The 11143-nt window shown below is 43.5% G+C and overlaps 1 long non-coding RNA gene across 1 annotated transcript; it reads left to right on the top strand.

Moving 5' to 3' along the window:
* Nucleotides 1-1447: 1447 nt before the first annotated feature.
* LOC123103722 (uncharacterized) lies at nt 1448-5396 on the top strand. Its single transcript, XR_006449944.1, has 4 exons — nt 1448-2186; nt 2279-2406; nt 2504-2872; nt 3635-5396. It is a non-coding gene; the product is annotated as an uncharacterized lncRNA (long non-coding RNA).
* The last annotated feature ends 5747 nt before the right edge of the window (nt 5397-11143 follow it).

Genomic DNA, 11143 nt, shown 5'->3' with positions numbered 1-11143 from the left:
ATGTCGGGGAAGAGTTCCGCCAGCACGACGACGTGGTGACGATCTTGATGTTCTACCGTTGCAGGGCTTCGCCTAAGCACCGCTACAATATTATCGAGGATTATGGTGGAGGGGGGCACCGCACACGGCTAAGAGATCAATGATCAATTGTTGTGTCTATGGGGTGCCCCCCTGCCCCCGTATATAAAGGAGCAAGGGGAAGGAGGTGCGGCCAGGCAAGGGACGCGCCAGGAGGAGTCCTACTCCTACCGGGAGTAGGACTCCCCCCTTTTCCATGTTGGACTAGGACTTGGGGGGAAGGAGAGAGAGAGGGGAAAGGAAAGGGGGGGCGCCGCCCCCCCTCCTTGTCCAATTCGTACTTGGGGGGAGGGGCACGCGGCTGCCCCATGGCCTCCTCTCCACTTCCTCCACTAGGCCCATTAAGGCCCATTAGGTTACCGGGGGGTTCCGGTAACCTCCCGGTACTCCGATAAAAAGCCGATTTCACCTAGAACACTTTCGATGTCCAAACATAGGCTTCCAATATATTAATCTTCATGTCTCGACCATTTCGAGACTCCTCGTCATGTCTGTGATCACATCCAGGACTCCGAACAACCTTCGGTACATCAAAACATATAAACTCATAATGAAACTGTTATCGTAACGTTAAGCGTGCGGACCCTATGGGTTCGAGAACAATGTAGACATGATCGAGACACGTCTCCGGTCAATAACCAATAGCGGAACTTGGATGCTCATATTGGCTCCTACATATTCTACGAAGATCTTTATCGGTCAGACCGCATAACAACATACGTTGTTCCCTTTGTCATCGGTATGTTACTTGCCCGAGATTCGATCGTCGGCATCTCAATACCTAGTTCAATCTCGTTACCGGCAAGTCTCTTTACTCGTTCCGTAATACATCATCCCGCAACTAACTCATTAGTTGCAATGCTTGCAAGGCTTAGGTGATGTGCATTACCGAGAGGGCTCAGAGATACCTCTCCGATAATCGGAGTGACAAATCCTAATCTCGAAATACGCCAACCCTACAAGTACCTTCGGAGACACCTGTAGAGCACCTTTATAATCACCCAGTTACGTTGTGACGTTTGGTAGCACACAAAGTGTTCCTCCGGTAAACGGGGGTTGCATAATCTCATAGTCATAGGAACATGTATAAGTCATGAAGAAAGCAATAGCAACAAACTAAACGATCAAGTGCTAAGCTAACGGAATGAGTCAAGTCAATCACATCATTCTCCTAATGATGAATGATGTGATCCCGTTAATCAAATCTCTCCCTAATAATAAAGTACGGATTGAGCCTCCGGGTTCACCGTCGCGGTAGTTTTTCAAAAAAGCCCCTACTGTTTTTTGTATTCAACCCGCAGTCCCTATGTAAGTGGATCTGCAAAAACGTTTCGATTTTGCAAATTAACCCCTGTATTTTGCGCTGTGTTCTTCATCTTATCCACCGGCTGGAAGGGGCGCACGCTCACCGACTACAGCCGCCATGGGGACGCCGCTGCCGCCATGGGAACCTTGGACGCGGCCGTCTCCGGCCCGGACGCGGTGCCCGACCTCCGCCTCGCCGCGCACCAGTACAACCAGCTCCTCCACCTGCTCGCCTCCGCTGACTGCGCCGTCTTCCCCGTCCACCCGGCCGCCGCCGCGCGCCGCATGTTCGCCGGCATGCTAGAGGCCAGGGCACCCCCGTCCGAGGCCACCATCACTTCGCTCGCCTGCATCGTCGCTGCAGATGCCCAGGGCGCCTACGAAGCCTTCAGGCTCCTCTCCTCCATGCGGCAGAAGTACGGCCTCGCGCTGCGCCTCCGGTCCTACAGCCCCGTGCTTGCCGCGTTCCGGCGCGCCGGGGAGGCTGGCAAGGCATACGCGGTCGAGGCCCACATGGCGGCCTCCGCTGCATCGCTGTAAGATCCCGAGCTCGCGCCGCTCCTTGTGGTCAGCGCGAAGGCCAGGGACGCAGACAAGGCGTTTGAGTATATGCACAAGCTGGGTGCCAAAGCCTGAAGGGGTGCCGAGAAGTGCATCGAGCTAGATCCTACATTCTCCAAGGGATACATCAGGAAAGGCACAAACCAGTTTTTCATGAAAGAGTATGACAAAGCAATGGAAACTTATCAGGAAGGCCTAAAGCATGACCCGAGTAACCAGGAGCTGCTTGATGGTGTAAAGAGGTAAATAGCACTGAAAGAGATTGTCAATCAGTCACTGGTTTCTCATCTTAGATTCCACCAAGCAGCTCCTAACCGTTGATGTCCGTTCTCAGATATATTCAGCAGATCAACAAGGCGAACAGAGGCAAACTTTACCCCAGAGGAACTGAAAGAGAGACAGGGCAAAGCTATGCAGGACCCTGAAATCCAGAACATCCTGACGGACCATGTGATGCGGCAGGTAAGTTCATCATCAGATGTCTGTTTACTCCTCTTTCTTGAGCCAGAGGTTGGTTTGGCGAACGGTGCGATAACATTGAGGTGTTTGTTGTTTGCAGGTGTTGATTGATTTCCAGGAGAATCCAAGGGCTGCTCAGGACGTCTCGGGAGCATGAACGCAACGGCGGTCGGGCTTGGGCATCATTGGGTTCAGTGATTGGAGACGTGGCCATTCGTCCCCGATGGATCTCCGCCACCACGGCCTGAGAGAGCCTAGAGAAGGGAGGCTACGGACGAGCACCTGTAGGACAACCTGCCATCACGGCCAATGCTTGTCGACTCCGACAACATCCATGTGGTCATAGTCGAATCCTCCTGTCCTCTCGCGCCGTGTATATTCAGACTTATTTGCGTGCGTCGTAGGTTGTATGAACATGGAGGTGCAGAAGCTCCATCACCTACCTCTACCTCCTCCACTACGCTGACAAGTAAGCTAAGCCCCCGTCATCTACATTGCTTCCTCCCTGCCTGTGATTTATTACTTCGAGCCTGCTGTTCTTTTACCATATATACAAACATATCTATGCTTAAGTGTGGTCATTAGGTTATGGAACAGGAGAAACAAAGTGTTCTTTAGCAGATCCAAACCTGTCCATTTTAGAATTGGACCAAGAATTACTTGCATTGCCTGTTTGATATGAATAACCATAATTTTTTTGGATGTCATAGAAAAATCATGCTACCGCATAGTTTTTAATCTTTGTAAACAAGTTAAACTTGGAATAAGATCATGAAAGTAATAGAGCGCTTCTTGAATGCATGGAAACAAAAAAAGTTAGATATCTCAGAGTCAATATGTCATATATTCTGAAAGTGGTGCACATGGATATGTATATTCTTGGTTAGTTTTTGTTCTGTTTCTGTTGTATATGCTCTAGGAGTTTAAAAGAAGATGAGGTAGCGCTACTTGATTTCCTGTCAAATTTCAGTAATAGTCAAGCAATAATGCAATATTGGCCTTTTCTTTTTCCTGTATTACGTAGTGACCATGGAGTCAAAGCTCATGTCGATGGTCAATTACTGACTGTCCACTTATATAGAGCACACTGATATAATATCTGCACATATATTCTGGAAGAAGCCTATAGGAGTGCATTAGCAAATAACACATCACATTCGAATAATATTGAATGTGTTGCATCTGTTCACCTAAATTAATTTGGTGTTCTGCTGTACAATGTTAATTGCAGGACAAAACACTAGCGATGGTGCAAACAGAAGATAGGTTTGAAATATAACCAAATTGCAATGGTCACGTGTTTGGAAGTGCAGGTCGAGGACTCAAGGTGGGATTGCGAGTGGAAAGAACACTTTGGCTGTGCGTTGCGAGTGGAAAGAATACCATGATGTTGCGAGTGGACTCGAGGAAGTGCACGGGCCAAGATAAGTGAGCGTACATCCCCTTTTAGTCCAGATTTAGAAAAATATGATTTCTGCTATTATAGTTTCCAGAATAGTTTGGCCCTTGAGACACTTCCACTGTATGCATGTGTGTTCCTTTTTTTCCAGAGATATGCATGTCTATTGATTATTACTGGAATTGGTTCGACAAACTATTTATGTGACAAATTTACAAATATACTGACCCGGCCTGATAATATGACTAATCCATACAGTGGATATGTGCCAATGCTCAAATTTGAAAAATGAAGGATTCAACTTTTTTTGAAATATTATGGGTGAAGTCGCGAGTATGCCCATCAATCATAAAAATATATAGTTCGACTTAGTCATAGGTTTTGTAGTAGTCTTGCCTTGCCGCTGCCTCTCCTCTCTGCTCCTTGCTGCCTGTGGCTGTCCCATCTCTCTTAGCGATGTTGCTGCTGCACTTCTTCTGAAGCTCTTCTCAAACCCGTTGCTGCAGTTCTCCTCTGAACTCCAACTTGTTGCCTCTCTCTCTCTCTCTCAATTTTTCTGTAATTCTATGAACCACTCTCTCTCTCTCTCTCTCTCTCTCTCTCTCTCTCTCTCAATTTCTCTGTAATTCTGTGAACCATTACTGTGCGTAAATATGATTTGTGGTATTTGCTTGAGTGAACCTGTAAGGTTTGTACCTTCTGCAAAGTGCTAGCACCTACATATTATCCGACATTTTCTTCTAAATGTCAAGAGGCATGAGCCACAAATTTTCTCAAGAATGACCCTTGGTATATATAAGGCATGCATTCAATTTTAATAATACTCTTTTGGCTCTCATTTATCTGTTGCCATAGAGCATCATATAATATAGAAGAGTCAATCAAACATAGCTCTTTGAATATCAGACAAAATATTGGTTGCCTGATTTATTTATAAGAAGATTCTTCTATGTATTTAGTTACATGGTTTTAATTTGATCGTCTTCTTTCAACTTTTTTTTGCTGACTATGATATTTCCTTAGGTTCACCTTGACCTTCACTGCCCGTGTAAGAGCTTAAGTAAATTGATGTTGTATCATCAGAATTTGTAGCCCTGCACATTTTTTTGTCTATACATACACTTCAATTTCTTGCTTGCACTGAAATCCCTCTTTGTCACAAGATGAGTCAGAAACTGATGATGATCCCTTGGACACAGAAGAAGCTTCCTCTGTCCTCATCGCTGCACTGCAGTCTTTCGGCCAAGCTCTGGTGAATGACGACGAAGAAAAAGTATCGTGACAGAGGTAGATGTCTTCTTGCGTCCTACCCTAAATGACATGGGCTCTCCTATCAGCAAAATAGCTACTCTGGAGGCGCAGATGACGATCACAAGAGACCGTATCTTGAGGATAAGTGAATGACTATGAGGTCTACATGTTAAGTATAGAAACCTGACATGGACAAGTGTGCGCTTTGCTGCCACTTCTTTGCCAGCCGGAGTGGCCTATTTTCAGTGACGATCATGGATCATGGTGTACATGCGTGTATATGTTGTGTCCTGATAGACTGTACTACAAGATTTTCTTGGAATGGTTTGGTACTTCTGTTTTATTATGCTATGAAGAGTGTATCTGTATGCTGGTCCCGTGTACTCTGTTTGTACGTCTGGTTGGCAGGAGATTGGGCGAGGTTTTGTATCTTCTCAGGGGTTGCTATCTTGCTGTGCATACTCAACTTCTTTGGGTCCAAGGTATTTTCTTTCTTTCTTTCTTTCTTTCATGAAGAGGTTAAATCGGAGGAGACGACCCGGATCCCGGAGGGCGCGCTGCTCTGGCCCCACTCCACTCACCATGCTGGCTACCCAGCTCGGCCCTGCGGCCCTGCGCAGGTATTCACCCACCTTTCCACTGCCCCTGTAAGGACCTTCTTGATCTTGTACATATCCAAATCCAAATCCGAGCAAATACACTTCAGAGCAAGGTACTATTGTAGACCTCCATCCAATCCGTGATGCCCCCTAACCAATACATGTGTAGGCATTGTCCATTGCTAATTTAATACTGTACACGTTAGAGCATGGTATCAGAAATAGTACGTGCATGTTGCACAGAGATGTATTTTCGCATGCATGAATTCTAATTTAAGCTTAAAGTTAGGAATGTCTAATCTCACACACCACATAATTTTCTTACTGTTCACTACATCTTTTTATCTCCAGTTTGGATAGAGTCTAAGCGATAAGTCTTTAGTCTGATTTATCTTCAAAAGTTTGCTAGAGGCTATAGATGACCTTCTGTGTTTTCTTCAATAGTTTTTTGGAGTGCAACAGTATGAACTGGTTTCCCCATCAGGGCTGTATTTTCTTTTCTTTGATAGATTCTATAGTCATGTACTTCCGTTTCATGTTTCCATGTTTGCCCCTTTCTTGCTGAGCTTTATGTGGATGAAGTTTTGTTGTTATGTGATGTGGCTACATGGGCATGAACGGACATTTTGATATTGCCTGGTTTGAGACGTTCTTTTATTCTTTGACTCAGGCACTCAGCTACGTGTGGTCAGTGATGACAATCGACAGAATCTCTGTTAAAAAATATCCGTAATTACTTGCAGCATTCCATAATTTGTATAGGGCTGTCTTGGTGTCGCAACCTAGGAAGTACAAACAGGGTCGGTCGTCACCACAAATAAAAACATTGTCGAGCCTTACTTTTTGCAGGTTGCCTTATTTCTGTTTTTTAGAGGAAAGATAGCAATTTCGTTCATTACAGTCCTGTTGCAAGGACACTGCTAGATCGCGGTGCGTCGAGATCATAATTGCTACACTCAAAGGTTACATTGACCTTATTGCTGACATTTGCAAAAATTATATTAAAAAATGTTGCATAATAGCACGTGGAGCAATTTATACTTAATATTTCGCCCGATGCAACGCATGGGCATTTGTACTAGTGACAACTCATGTCTATGGTTAGGAAACATAACCATCTTTGATCAACGAGCTAGTAGAGGCATACTAGTGACACTCTGTTTGTCTATGTATTCACACATGTATTATGTTTCCGGTTAATACAATTCTAGCGTGAATAATAAACATTTATCATGATATAAGGAAATAAATAATAACTTTATTACTGCCTCTAGGGCATATTTCCTTCAATCTTTCTTTGTTTTTTATACTTCCGTAGTTTATTATCAATTAGTCCACGTATTTATACATTAGACCTTAGTCGTAGCTATTTTTCTTCCGTAAAACAGCTTGGCCCTGATTTTTCAAATAACCATAAATTTTTACTCGTTCATCCAAATTAGATGAAACCAACGCCCACTTCTTCGTTACGATCTCCTCTATCCAGTAAAACAACTTAAACATGTTTTTGAAAGTTTTAAAATTGGAATTCAAACAGATTGTATTCAAACTTCTTTTGTTCATAACTTGAGTTTTATAACTCCGATTTATTTGATTCTTTTTGGAAATCGAAGCTCTTGACTTAAACTTTCTGATAAGGCCAAATCCACATAATTTTGGTACTGTTAGAAATTGCTTTATGTTGCAAGAGTTATTTGTTGGTTTTGATGTTTTCCGAACTGTCTTCTTCGTACTTCCCGATCTTTTGAGTGATTGTTTATGTGTGGTTACTATTGCTTGCTCACGATAGATTGAACGGAGTGTAACGAGTAGAAATATCAAGAGTTATGAGTGCGAATCATCTTCATAAACGGTACAAGGCAAGTTCACACTTTGATCATATCCCTTTCATACCCAGTTTTTATGCATTAACCCTCAAACATTGCATGGTTAGGACTTGATAACATGTGGGTATCGGGAAGTAGTTGATGAGGTAGGAACCTATTGCCCTGCATTCAAACCCTGGGAGTTACTTTTACGTTATGCTCATATTGCTATGCTATGCTCGTAGATGTGGATTGGTTTGAGAGAATTCATGACAGATGTGAGAGTTATTATTTAATGGTTAACTAAAGGTGGCTACTTTAATACACATCTGGCTGGATTGGTTGGAGCACCCTGGAGCACCCAGTGGTTTGCCCGGGCACCTGGAGAACCCAGTGTTTGCCCAAGGGGATCCCGGAGGACCCGTGTGATCACCCTATGGATGCCACCCAGGCTCAAAGGGATCATAAGATTATTCATGCTAGAAACTTCTGTGTGCATCCACAAGCTATTATGGGATCTAGCATAGCTGAGTAAGTTGCGTGAAGCTCTTGAAGAGATAGACTAGTAGGTAGTGGGTTGTAGGTGGTATAGTCTATCCGGAGTAGAGAGTTAATACTTCTGAAAGACTGTGTATCGGTCATCCGTTTCTCAAACACCTGGCAGTGCGAGAAATACAACGGAGGAGATCGGGTCTTGTGGGGAAAAGTGCGCAAACCTCTGCAAAGTGTACAAACTAATCATGGTTAGCCGTGTCCCCGGTTATGGACATCTTGAGTATCTGGTTCTTGGATTATCATATTGATCTCATCACGTTACTTAAATAATTTGTTGGGTTATTGATGTTAATTTGGGATTGAGTTGGAGGAACCTTCTCAATATTTTCAACCAACTTTGTAGTTAAATAAACTATATTCCTTTGCAGTAGGGAAAATTTGGCTTTTCGCAAAACATTATAACCATAGAGCTTTTTCACCAGCCATATATGCATGTAGTGATAGCTATTATTCATCATTATCCTATGGTGTGAATTTGCCAGTACATTCAATGTACTAACCCTTTGTGGCTGCAACATGTGCAGGATTCTTACGACGAGTAAGTGATACGTTAGGGTTACGATTTATACACTCAACTTTGCCGTTGGTGTTGATGGGAATCCACAAACTTGTTGATACTTCCGCTATTTGGATTGAGGTAATAGTATTTACGTTATTTTATACATGTGATTTACCTCTATTATAAATCCTCGAGTACTGTGTGTGTCAGCATACCGATCCAGGGATGACACTTAAGCACAGAGACTTGACCGTCTGAGGTCGGGTCGTTACAAGATGGTATTAGAGCACATGTTGACTGTAGGACGTGACCCCTAGAAACTAGCAAGCCCATAGGAAATATTTTCTCTACAACTTTCTTTTCAAAAGGATCTTTTACCTCTCTTCTCTTCTGAGCTTATTCAAATATTCCCTTTTAGTGAGACTATACCCCTTTCCCTTTTTGACCACATGAAGATTCGGCTGATGAGACCACTTCAAGAAGTACAAGATATCAGACAACTAAGACCACTTCGGAATGAAGAGGATTTTATTGTGTATTATAATAATGAAAACTACAATGGTTGAAGACTCCGAAGACTAGGAGAATTTGAAGGCCCTGTAGAATTTTCCAGATTTGTATGACCTAGGAAGGCACCCCTTATGGAACTTGGAGGACTAAGGAAGCTGTCAATACCCGAGATCAAGGTGTATCGGAGAAAGACCGGAACATGGAGCATGAGAACTCAAAGTTTTGTCAAGAAAACCCTAAGGCAGGACATATCAACTATGGAAGATAGCTCATGGCAATGACAAGGGCAGAAACACGGTTATATGTGATGTCATCGCCACTTATACTATGGTCACTGAGCTGAGCTAAGCATGCATTTCTTCGGAAGGATTGGATGGTAGAAGGCCGATGGAGCACCTATCAATAAGATGAAGTTTTAACCTTAGCTGGTGTATCGCCACAATCTGGTGTAATACATCAAGAATTTTAAGATGGGGCTCCAGGAAGCCGTATTAGACAAGGAAGCATTTCGTGAAGAACTCAGGAACCAGAAGCTGAAAGTAGCCAAGCTGGAGGAGCTACAACCTTGAGATACCGGAGATTTGTCAGGAACTGAAGGACAGTAGGACCATGGTTCATGCCAAGGATGTTGAAACCTAGAAGTTTGGAACGCAACCCCAGAATATTGAAATACGTCATGAGAGACTTCGCATCGACAGAGATGATCTGGCAAAAGAACTTGAGAAGGACAAGCACGATCAAAAGAAGCCATCGGAGACATGAACGAGACTCGAAGAGTTTCACGACTTTGAAGATTCATTGACCTTTAGAAGACCAAGCCCCTATTATATACCTACGTTAGATGCGACGATTGTGAGCTGTCATTTGTTTGATGTTTTTCTGACAGCCACAAATAAAATATGTCTCTTCAAAACTATTGTTTGTATTGTGTGCATCCCCCTTTGTCTCTCTCATCTCACCCCACACCCATGGACCCAATAGAGGACGAATGGAGATGAACTCATGTTTCCCTGGACTGATAAGTCAATTGGAGACGGACCGATGGATTCAGAACATGGAGGATCACATGAAGAATAACCCTATAGTCGGAAAGGATATGACCCAACATGCTCTTCAGTGCTTTGAAAGAGGTGCTGCTACTTGGTGGAGGATGTACCAAACCATCAATGGATGGCAAGGAGTAACCACTTGGAAAGAATTTAAGTTGACTTTGCCAAAGTCTCGGTTTGTGTCCCAGAAGTTGAAGCCTTATGGAAAGGATATGAAGAAACCTTGTGCATGCAAGATTTGTGGAGAAATAGGACACACCCATAAAGAACACAAGGATGAATGCCCTAATTGTGAAGGAAGTCACCCAGTTGAAGAATGCCCAACTAGGCAGATTACTTGTTTCTTGTGTGAAGGGACTACCCACTATCCTGCTTAGTGTCATATTTACCCCATGGTATAATGAACCACCAGCAGAAGAAAGAAGTAATGAAAGGAGCCCTCATGGAAATTTTAGAAGAAACTATGATGAAGGAAGAGGTGGAGGACACACCTAAAGAAGACCCGAGTAAACCCTGCACTAAGTCTTGCTATTCATGTGGAGAAGAAGGACACATCTCCCAAAATTGTTTGAATGGGGATCTAGTAGAATTCCCGCAGAGGAAGTAGAATATGACCCACATGAAATAGAAGCCCTGATTGGAATGGAGAGGTCCAGGAAGAGAAACCGATTGGAGTCCAGGAGGGACCTCAGTCATATCACCTGTTACAGGTGCAAGGAGTCAGGGCACTACCTCAGCAGTTGCCCAAAAAGGAAGCCAAGGACCCAAGGAGGCTATATAATCACAAGGAAACCTCGGGAGTTGTCAGAAGTAATATGTTTTCGTTGTAATGAAGCAGGGCACTTTGCCAGGGATTGTCCCAAGGAGAAGGAGACTTGTGATAATTAGTTGTGTCTGTGAGAAGTAATGTAGTAGTAGTAGTAGAAGTAGTGGGGACAACTCTTTTGTATCAAGGTATTGAGTTGAGACATGTAATGGAAAAACGAGAGATTGTAATACTTTGAGAATCAATAAAGTTAGTATCATGGGTACTATTTGGATTTTATGAGTTGTTACTCTATGAAGAAGGATTT

Source organism: Triticum aestivum, chromosome 5A (genome assembly GCF_018294505.1).
Source record: "Triticum aestivum cultivar Chinese Spring chromosome 5A, IWGSC CS RefSeq v2.1, whole genome shotgun sequence".
Taxonomy (NCBI): Eukaryota; Viridiplantae; Streptophyta; class Magnoliopsida; order Poales; family Poaceae; genus Triticum; species Triticum aestivum.
This window is presented reverse-complemented; position numbering and strand designations above follow the sequence as displayed.